Below are 9,635 nucleotides of genomic sequence, written 5' to 3' on the forward strand. Positions count from 1 at the left end.
CTCACTAGGGACATGGTGTCTGTTTATCTCTACTACCATTAAACAAACAAATATATTCATCTCTAAGTGCACCCCGCCTAAAATACACACAACAATCCAGATCAATAAGAGTCACACGATTAGATCCACTCAATTAGATCTAATCGTTGACGTAACAACCAACCCTTACTAAAAGTGCGTCTAACAATTTCAAAGAACGGACGAAATACTCTGCCAGCCCACGACCTCCACGAGAGAGTCCCCACGATCTCGCTCCCCCGATTTACCTTTTCCGGATCTCTCTCCGCCCCCAACGGCGCCGGCACGCTCCCCGTCGCCTTCGCTGACGCGCTCCCTGTTGCCTTCGTCGTCCGCTCGTGTGGGCCGGAAGGTTTCTCTACTACTATTAAACAAACAAATATATTCATCTCTAAGTGCACCCCGCCTAAAATACACACAACAATCCAGATCAATAAAAGTCACACGATTAGATCCACTCAATTAGATCTAATCGTTGACGTAACAACCAACCCTTACTAGAAGTGCGTCTAACAATTTCAAAGAGCGGACGAAATACTCTGCCAGCCCACGACCTCCACGAGAGAGTCCCCACGATCTCGCTCCCCCGATTTACCTTTTCCGGATCTCTCTCCGCCCCCAACGGCGCCGGCACGCTCCCCGTCGCCTTCGCTGACGCGCTCCCTGTTGCCTTCGTCGTCCGCTCGTGTGGGCCGGAAGGTTGCCGCCGCCCATCGCAGGCCGTCACCACAATCCAGCCGCCAGCCTTTCCTCACGCATGGGTCGCGGGTCGCCGCTTGCCGCTCCTCCGCTTGGCCGCCGAGGCCGCGCGGCTTGGTTATAGGTGGTGCCCCTACTCCAACTTCACGGCCACCTCCCTGTCCGGTGCCATCCAATGTGGATGAGATGGAGCTGAGCTGCTGAGGTGGTACAGGAGGCCACCGCCCATCCCCGACCTCCCTTCCCGGTGCGAAAGTCATCGGCCGCCTCTCCCCGCGAGCTCGACATGACGACCTCTCCTCTCTTCTGGCCCCGGCGACCTGCACCAGAACACCAACGCTGACCGTGCCTTCCCCAACCTCTTACAGGTATATATGATGGTCCATTTTCAGCAATCATATGATTTTGCATACTGTACATACAAATTTGTTGCATTTGTTCAGACCTCACGGACATCACCCAGGATCATGATGGCCCTTTTTTGTTGGCTTTACTACTATTGCCCCTAACATTGACCAGAATCATGATCCTATATTAATTTGTGCAAACTTCTGCGAAGAAAATTTGATACGAACTCGCTTTCAAGTTTGTGCTACTGAAGGAGAAAAAGTTCATTATCCACCAGCAGGTAAAAGCAGGTTCAGTTTTTTACCTCATTTTTCATTACCACAGTAGCACTTTCTGTTAGTTCGAACGATATCTTAATGCATTATTTACACATCTAGCTTGTGCTCTCTGACCAGAATTAGTAAACTGTAGCCGTGATAATACTACATTGTATTCAGAAATAGCCGGAGGAGATAAAGCTAGGTGCTGCATATAGGCCGGTGGTGAACCTTTTGAGAGCTGACCTTGCTTCGAAGTTAGATAATCATCTACAATAAAACCGCATCCATAGATCAACTCAACAAACACCTAAAGGCACTTAAGATCTTTACTGGTATCCAGAATTTGTTGTCTGACCATCTAAGCGAACTGGCCCACTACGCTAAGGAATTAGGACAATTCATTACTTGATCTGACTGTTTATAGTGAGATCTAAAAGACTGTCATGGTATACAAATATGATCTGAAGTCTCAAAGTGCATGCTGTTCTATGTTCTTGGGCATGTCGCAGGCTTAGAAAAACACCACCAAGCTTGCAACAGAAAAAGATGCACATACTCACCATTATTATCTTCCTGTGATAATTTTAGGTTTGTACCAGGAAATTTGAAGAGGCAATTTCAGTTGGTGGTGTGCTTTAAAATTGCATATTGTTGTTCGGGTGTTTCTCCACAATCGTGTCTTCTTTTTTTGAATTTCTAGCATATGAACTATCACGTGAATTTTCCTAGCTCTGGTGGTCGCGCCGCCCAGGACGCCGGCGGCGGAGACAAAGGAAATTTGTATTGGGATGTCGCGGCCGAGCCTCAGGACCTCCGCCTCTGCCCCGACAAGCTGCTGGACCTCCGCCTCGATGATCCCCAGGATCTCCACCTGTAAAGTTTACACTGCTCATTCCATATTTTCAACTGTATATGACAAACTAAAGTTCAGATTATGTTTGGTCAACCTAAACTGAGGTTTAGGCTATATGTGTCATGATACAGACTGCATTGCTCATCCTTCTACTTTTCTCTGTTTTTTTCTTGTTCTGCAGCTAGCTTCGGGAGAGAAATGAGATAATACAGAGCATGAGATGCGCCGATTGCATATAAGTTGTTTCTCATTTGTCACCTAATTTCCAGTCTTATTTCCTATTCCAAGATCTGTTTTACTTCATCTTTCTGATGCAGAGCCCGGGAAAACTTCCAGTATGCACGTACTGTTAATCAGCTATTGCTCCATCTCTTTGGTAATAACTCTGCATTAGTGCCATCTGTAAGGCTCAGAAACTGGTATTAATTTTTTTGCTTGGTCATACAATCTGAATTTTGACCATGTCACACACACAGCCTATCATTTGTGGTTCCATCAATATCACATATAATCCAATACTTGGATAATATATACCACTACAAGACAACACATTTTAGTTGGGCTGAATTATATGATATTTACATATCAATGTTATTGCTCATAGTATATCATTTGCCAACGTTGTGCAAATGGTTTCCACAAAAAAACAGGTAGTATTATTTTTTAAATTGTGATAGGTTATGTCCTTTTTTACTCGCTTCCACATCTCATTCTCGATAATGGAATCGCCATTGCTTGCCTGTCAAATAATGTACGTTGGCAAAAAGAAAGTTTTATAGCTCTCGAATCCTTGCCGGTTGTGTTCTTTTTTATGTCTTTAATAGCATGAACAAAGATATGTTCAGGTGATAGCACTTGTGGAAGGATTAGCCCACCAGTGCTCAGAGGGAACATGCATTCTAAGCCAACTCTGCTCCAGCCTTCAACAAGTCAATCTTGTTTTGTACTATGGAGTGCAAACTATGCAGATGATGTTTGTGTTTAGAAGTTTCTACTAAAACACATACAACTTTTTCCCTCTTTGGGTGGGCCAAGTGCCCCCTTTTTCATACAATTGAGCTGTGCTCACTTTGACTTAACTTGTAGCCTTGTAAAATAAAGAGAACATGTGTTGATTCCCCAGTTTATAGCTGAAATCTTGCACACCGAAGTTGGACAAGATATGATTGAATTGCTAAAGATATTTAAATCCAAGGCTGAGGCTAATATCGTAGTTATGTCCAAAGCTTTGACTAAAATAATCTGATGTGTTGCTCGGATGAAGAGATTGGAGCAATTTAGTGTGAATATACACCCCCTTCAACGAGAATGGAACTAGCAGTGATATGTGCTTTTGTTTGTGTGTTTAAGCATAAAGCTTTTGCTTTATGTTTTCACACATAAGGATGCGTATAGCCACCTTCTGAGAACAAAGTTGTATGGATTCTTGCCAGAAAATTATAATATTAGTCGAGACGTGCGTTGCACATGCATGCTTACTAGTGTGCTACTAAGTTGCCCGTGCTATGCTACGGAACCACTTGAAATGAGGTGGAATAACAAGAGCACGGAGCCAAAACCGTCGATGCTAGTAGCATGCTCATGCATTGCCAGAAAAAAAAAATACAAACTTGATATGTCACTAAAGTGCTCCCGACATTACACAACCTTAAGATTTCACCTCATAAGTGAAACGCACTTGCAGTTACAACATGAATCACACAAGCACTTGCTATCACACCCAAATTAAGCAAAAAAAGTAACAGAATCCAAAAGCAGCCCCACAACAAAAATCTACAAGACCTACATGCTAGCCTAAACCCTAAGAGAAAAGAAAATCAAATGACCCTTAAACCGACTCCGATTGTACTCCAGTCGACAACAACATCAAATATTCAAAAGCTATATCATGGGAAAAGGCACGGTCACTCTACACTCCATTCTTCATCTTCTTTTAGGCAAGGAGAGATTGGTCCAGGGAGCTCATTACTGATCATACACAAAAATATTTACAAGCAATTAATTCACGTATGGTTGGACAGATTAACTTTACCTCAATGATTTCCACCAAATTTCCAATTACCTTTGTCTTCGTTCACGCGCATCTGCGATATTTGGGTCAAAGTCTACTAAAGTCCGTGCATCTGTGATATTTGGGTCAAAGTCTACTAAAGTCCATAGTATGCAGGCTATGATCTAGTTAATTAATAACAGAACATCAATCTATTAGCAGCATTTACTTTTGCAACATTATTATATGAAATACGACAACACATTCACTTATAAACTAACCATTGCGTTTTGCACTTAATACTGTTGCCATCACAATAGCACGCTCCTCGGCAAGTTTTTCCAATGTACTTATACTAGCTGAGTATCCGTGCGTTGCTACGGAAGAACGAACATAGACATATAGGGACATTGATATCGAATATTATTGAAATTTACAATGGGTATGTATGTCATATGCGGCTTATGACTGTTGAGATAGATATCGTTTTGGAGCATGTCTTCACTGCTAAAGATGGTCTTGTCAATGCTCTCATGTCGTTGCTGACCTTGTGCACATGGTGAGCTCCCATTTATTTCCCCTCTTTAGCCCTCTCTCTTGTGCCCTCCTGCCCGGTCTTGTCTAGCAGTGTCCACCGCGGAGCTATATTTCTAGATGCCCCGGAACCCTCGGCCCACCGTGAATCATTGTGGCCTCGCTCCATCGTGCTTTCTCGCCCACGGCTATGTTTTCCAAGGTGATCATCGTGCATGTTTTTTAGTTGCGCCATCATGTCACACTTGTCATCGGCGTTTAAAGGAGACCGATTATAAAATAGATTAGTAGTGATTAGCGCCCAACATGCATGAAATTTGCCGCCGCAACTTAACAATCAGCAACTTCTTTATATCTTCTCCCTTGTGACCCAATCATTGAGTTAATGTTTCCTCTTTGTCGCATGTCGTCTTCTCCATCCTTGTGCCTACAAGAATTGGGAAAGTATCGGGTGCTCTCGTAGCCCACATGATCCCATGCTAGGGCACAGATGGATCGATGGATGTGTGCTCCGACGGTTAGCTTCCAAGCATGTGGAATTGGACGCAATAATATGACTACTTGAGGGTTTTTTCTGCAATGTTTCACAAGCTTTCTCTGCCATGGTTGGTGCCCCTTAGAATGGGAGCATATGAGCTACGGGAGGACCTCGCATTTTCCCTGCAAGAATACCCTTGGCTCCACCAAACATAACACCATTACATGCTTTCTCTTTTGCTTTGTTTCCGCCCAGTTTTGGTATTTTTTTTAATGACCAGGTGTAGGTGTCGATGTGTCATTGTTTTTCCAATTTGTTGACCCAATATTTACAGACTCGGAGGAAACAAAACATGATGCATTAAACGGCTCTGCATAATCACGGGGGACATGCTTCATCTCATAAAAGACCTTGTTTTAGCTCCAACCTCTAATTATTACCCCTAGGTTTTTATGTAATCATTTCCTCCCTAGCCTTTTCTATCCTTTTTTGCTCCTAGTAATGTATTTCCTGTCCTATTCGCCCTGGTTCACGCATGAGTGATCTCTCGCTAAATATTATGACCAAAACATTAGAGTATGAGTGATCTCTCCCTAAGTCCAATGGCCAAAACAATACTGTACGCATGAAGAGCATGGGTATGTAGGACAATTGTCTAGTTAAGAGGCCCGGTATTTATGTATTATTATGCTCTTCATGCAATTAAATCAAAGTCTTGTGTTTGCAAAAGCTGTGAAAGCTAATCATGACAGACAAATAAACTCCATTGCACAATGTATTGTTGTATTTCGAGATTTGGGCAAAGTGCGTTCAATGTCACTTTGGTAACCACGATTTGGGCAAAGTGCATTCTATGTCACTTCGGCAACCAAAACCTTCAGTTGTTTTTGGGACACCCACAACCTTAAATACAAAATTGATCCATTCCTTTCTAAAGAAAAAGGTACTGTATCATCTTCCGCGTGGTGTTCTCAAATCCCAAACAAAAATCAGATATGAACACTTGTGCATATCCCATATTGCATTTGTCTTTACATGATAAATAAACACCATCTGTTCATTTGAACCATGAATAAACCAAATTTATTCAAGTATAAATGTAGCATCAGACTGGTTAAGTTCAGTCGCCATATCCTTTTTTTTCCATGCTAGAATCTCAAACGTTGGAATCTTTACTTATGGTTTTATTGAGGGGCTCTTCTTGGTGGAGTGTTGGACAGCACAAAGGTTGATGTTGCCAACCCACGTTCAAGTCTCTCATCTCCTATAAGAATAAGACAGGGGAAGTCTCGCCTCTATTTTCATTCTTTTTTTATTCAAGGTTTTATTCACTCCAAAGAATATATATCTAATACAAGCTTCCCAAAATGACATCACCTTCAAGACAGGCGGTTGCACCAGCCTGCCTACCGACTGGCAGTAGCAGGTAGCACTACTGCTGCTAGAAGTTTGTGCATCACAATCACCCATACAATTGTAAGAAAAAGCATTAGGAGTATACATCTTTGATTAGTTGACATATACTCTGATACAGCCACAACATACAGAATGACCCAGTTAGAGAAGATATAAACCAAGGAACAGGTTAATAGTATCGGCATAGGAAATAAATATTATAGAATTGGAAGACAATATTATTGTTCAGAAGCAATTCAAGCTATGATTTTTGATTCCACATACATGCCAGCATTATCAATTTAGAATAACTACAAGTTATAATTTTAGAGCAGACCTGAAGACCCTCATGGCTGATGTAGGTTATACTCATGCAATCATGCTTTGACCATCTGTAGCATCATGGAGAAAAGAAAAAATAAGCCAGATCCTTAGCAGTACAATACTTCGAGATGTGAATTTTGTTAGAACAGGTTGCCTTAGTACGCAAGATACAAACTAAACATAAATGGCAATACACATACATGAAATTGTCCAGGGGCATGCTCCTCGTATTCTGTTGGAATTAAACTGAAAATAAGAAATCATTCATGGATATGCACAGGAATCTAGAAGACAGTTGAGTAGTATAAAAGGTGTAAGCACACAAGAGAAGAGCAGAGAGGTAGGAGCACAACACATGAATTGAACAATATATATTTAGCCACAATTATGCAATCACGTAGGTTCCTAGATTCAGATAACATTCAGAAAAAACAGCAGGTGTTAACTCAACAAGTCAAAGAATCACCTGATAGACGGGGCTACAGTTACAAAGACAAGTAGGGGTATATGTATCCTTTCAATAAAAAAAGAGAAGTATATGTATCTGCACAGTGCATCTCAAAGCTAACAACTTGACAGAGAAACAAATGCCAGTACGAGAGACTTAGGAAGGAACAATCAACAATATGCACTTCTTGGCAGAGAAAAAAAATCGACAGGCAGGGAACCTATCAAAGGCAGCACAAACAAATGAACAAACACCTAGTGTGCATGCTATGCCACAACCAGAGTAAGTCGGACGATCAATCATCGCCTTAAGCAAGCCGAGGTCCTCGAAGAAGGCGTCCAAGATGGCTGTTATCACCAGCCTGCAACCGAGATACAGTACGGTGCACCAGTCAATGACGTACATGTGCAGATTATGGTAGAATAGAGTTAAGAAGAAGATGGGATTTACGAAGAGAGCCTTACGAGTGCAGACATCCAATCTTGAGGAACTGCGCCGGCATGGTCGCATGTACCACAGAGCTCGCCGGTGCGGCAACCTATACCGGTCTTGCCGATGCCGCGCAGGGCTCGTCCTGCGAACTCATCGGTGCCGCAACCATAGTTAGTGCCACCCTCTCCTATCGCTCATGTGCATGACCGCCATGAAGGCGTGCCGTCGGCGTGTGGCCAGGGCGCTATCAGGATCGGCGTCTCTGTGTTTGAGACCACCACGCCTTGACTACTTCGGCTCCCAGAGTGAGGCCATCGGAGCTCGGGGTGCAGGGGAGAAGAGTCGCCACGGGCCGCGGCTCCTCCTACACCGGAGACCCCAATCACGGCAGGAGTGTTGGGGGCTTGGGGCGGCGATTTTTCTCGGCTGAGATGTGGAAGTGGGGGCGAGGGGGTTGGGGGAGATTGGGCGTGGTATGTGTCGGTGGTGCCGCAGGGGCGGTTGTTTCCATCTCCCCCACTGTCCTTTTTTTTTGTCAACCGGAGTAAAGGGTTGCTGCGGGCGTGGCCCTCGCGCGAGGGTTGACGTACAAAGGGAGTTGGGGAGGCGGGGGAATCGAATGAGGTGGTCGAACCATCACGACATTCGATCCTTCAGTAGAGATTATTAGTCACTAACTTGTCCCATACAACTAACTTGACTATATTATAGCTACAAAATCAATTAATTTCAGAAGAGAAATGTGAGAGATTTGAATTAAGTAGATGATAAAATTTGAAATCCACAATATGTACATACGTGGCATCTACCAGATAAGCGGAACAATATTTCTCACTAGGATCCTTCGGTTGTAGAAACTTTCCTTATGTCCAATAAAACTTACAAATAAAACCATGCCAATGATATCAACATTTTAACGGATAAGCTATTAGTAGATAATCTGTGACCAAAGAACATTTAGAATATATGAAAGAAAACTAAAGCACTTACCAATATACGTGTCATATCCAAGGTGAACTCCCAAACTTTGTCAAAAGGCATAAATGGCTGGAACATGGGACCAACTACTCATTCACATTTCTGATCTCATAGCTACCGTCTATAAGGTGAAACGAAACACAAAGTGATTATCTGCAAACATATAGTTCACATTTCTCATATCTGGTTCTGCGAGACTGCGACCATCTTCCATACATAATATACTCATCACTCTACAAGTAAACAGTATACCCATAGCAGCCATTTTTGTTCTCCCTAATGACAATTAAATAGATAGAAAGTGACAATCCAACGTTTATTAATAATTATTTTTTGTTACAGCAGAAATTATTTTTGCACATAAGTATTACCTTTTCGTCCAATAACACCATGTTGAGCTTCTTTCCTCCCATACGGAATCTCTGCGCGTGAAATTTGTGGTACACTCAGACACACTCACACACATACCACACCTTGTGTAACTGTGTAAGGATGCACATCCTCAAAAGTTGGAATGGGTTGCACTTCCGCTCTGTTACTCTTCGGTAACCTCATCTTGTCCCGAAAGAAAACTGAACATAACTTACAAAAGATATATCATGATACCACCACCTATATTATATGATAGCCACCAAAAAATCTAAACAAATATAATCGGTTCAATGCACAAATTCATAATTTGAAGAAATTTAGGATATATGTATTCACTATTTACATTTGCACTGACTATTTCTAGTCGCACAACTGTTTAACCAGACTCAAGTCTCCGTACTTGGGAACGTGGAAGGAGATAAGAGCAGGGCTACGACTGAACTTGGCACCCAAAAGAACATTTAAACCTGCAGCAATAAGTAAAATTAAAAAAAAAACATGACCAA

General features: G+C 42.5%; 2 long non-coding RNA genes across 3 annotated transcripts; one reads left to right on the top strand and one right to left on the bottom strand.

Annotated features, from left to right (window-relative positions):
* Positions 1-226: 226 nt before the first annotated feature.
* LOC119359671 lies at positions 227-3,334 on the top strand. 2 transcript variants are annotated; one of them, XR_005172621.1, is made up of 4 exons: positions 227-370; positions 718-1,085; positions 1,161-2,198; positions 2,360-3,334. It is a non-coding gene; the product is annotated as an uncharacterized LOC119359671 (long non-coding RNA). The 2 variants fall into 2 exon arrangements; XR_005172620.1 differs by having other exon boundaries at positions 718-2,198.
* A 2,610-nt stretch (positions 3,335-5,944) lies between these two features.
* On the bottom strand, positions 5,945-8,262 carry LOC119355668. The gene is made up of 3 exons (XR_005171630.1): positions 7,812-8,262; positions 7,100-7,708; positions 5,945-6,967 (listed from the first exon to the last, which is right to left on the bottom strand). It is a non-coding gene; the product is annotated as an uncharacterized LOC119355668 (long non-coding RNA).
* Positions 8,263-9,635: the final 1,373 nt, after the last annotated feature.

Source organism: Triticum dicoccoides, chromosome 2A (assembly GCF_002162155.2).
Source record: "Triticum dicoccoides isolate Atlit2015 ecotype Zavitan chromosome 2A, WEW_v2.0, whole genome shotgun sequence".
NCBI lineage: Eukaryota > Viridiplantae > Streptophyta > Magnoliopsida > Poales > Poaceae > Triticum > Triticum dicoccoides.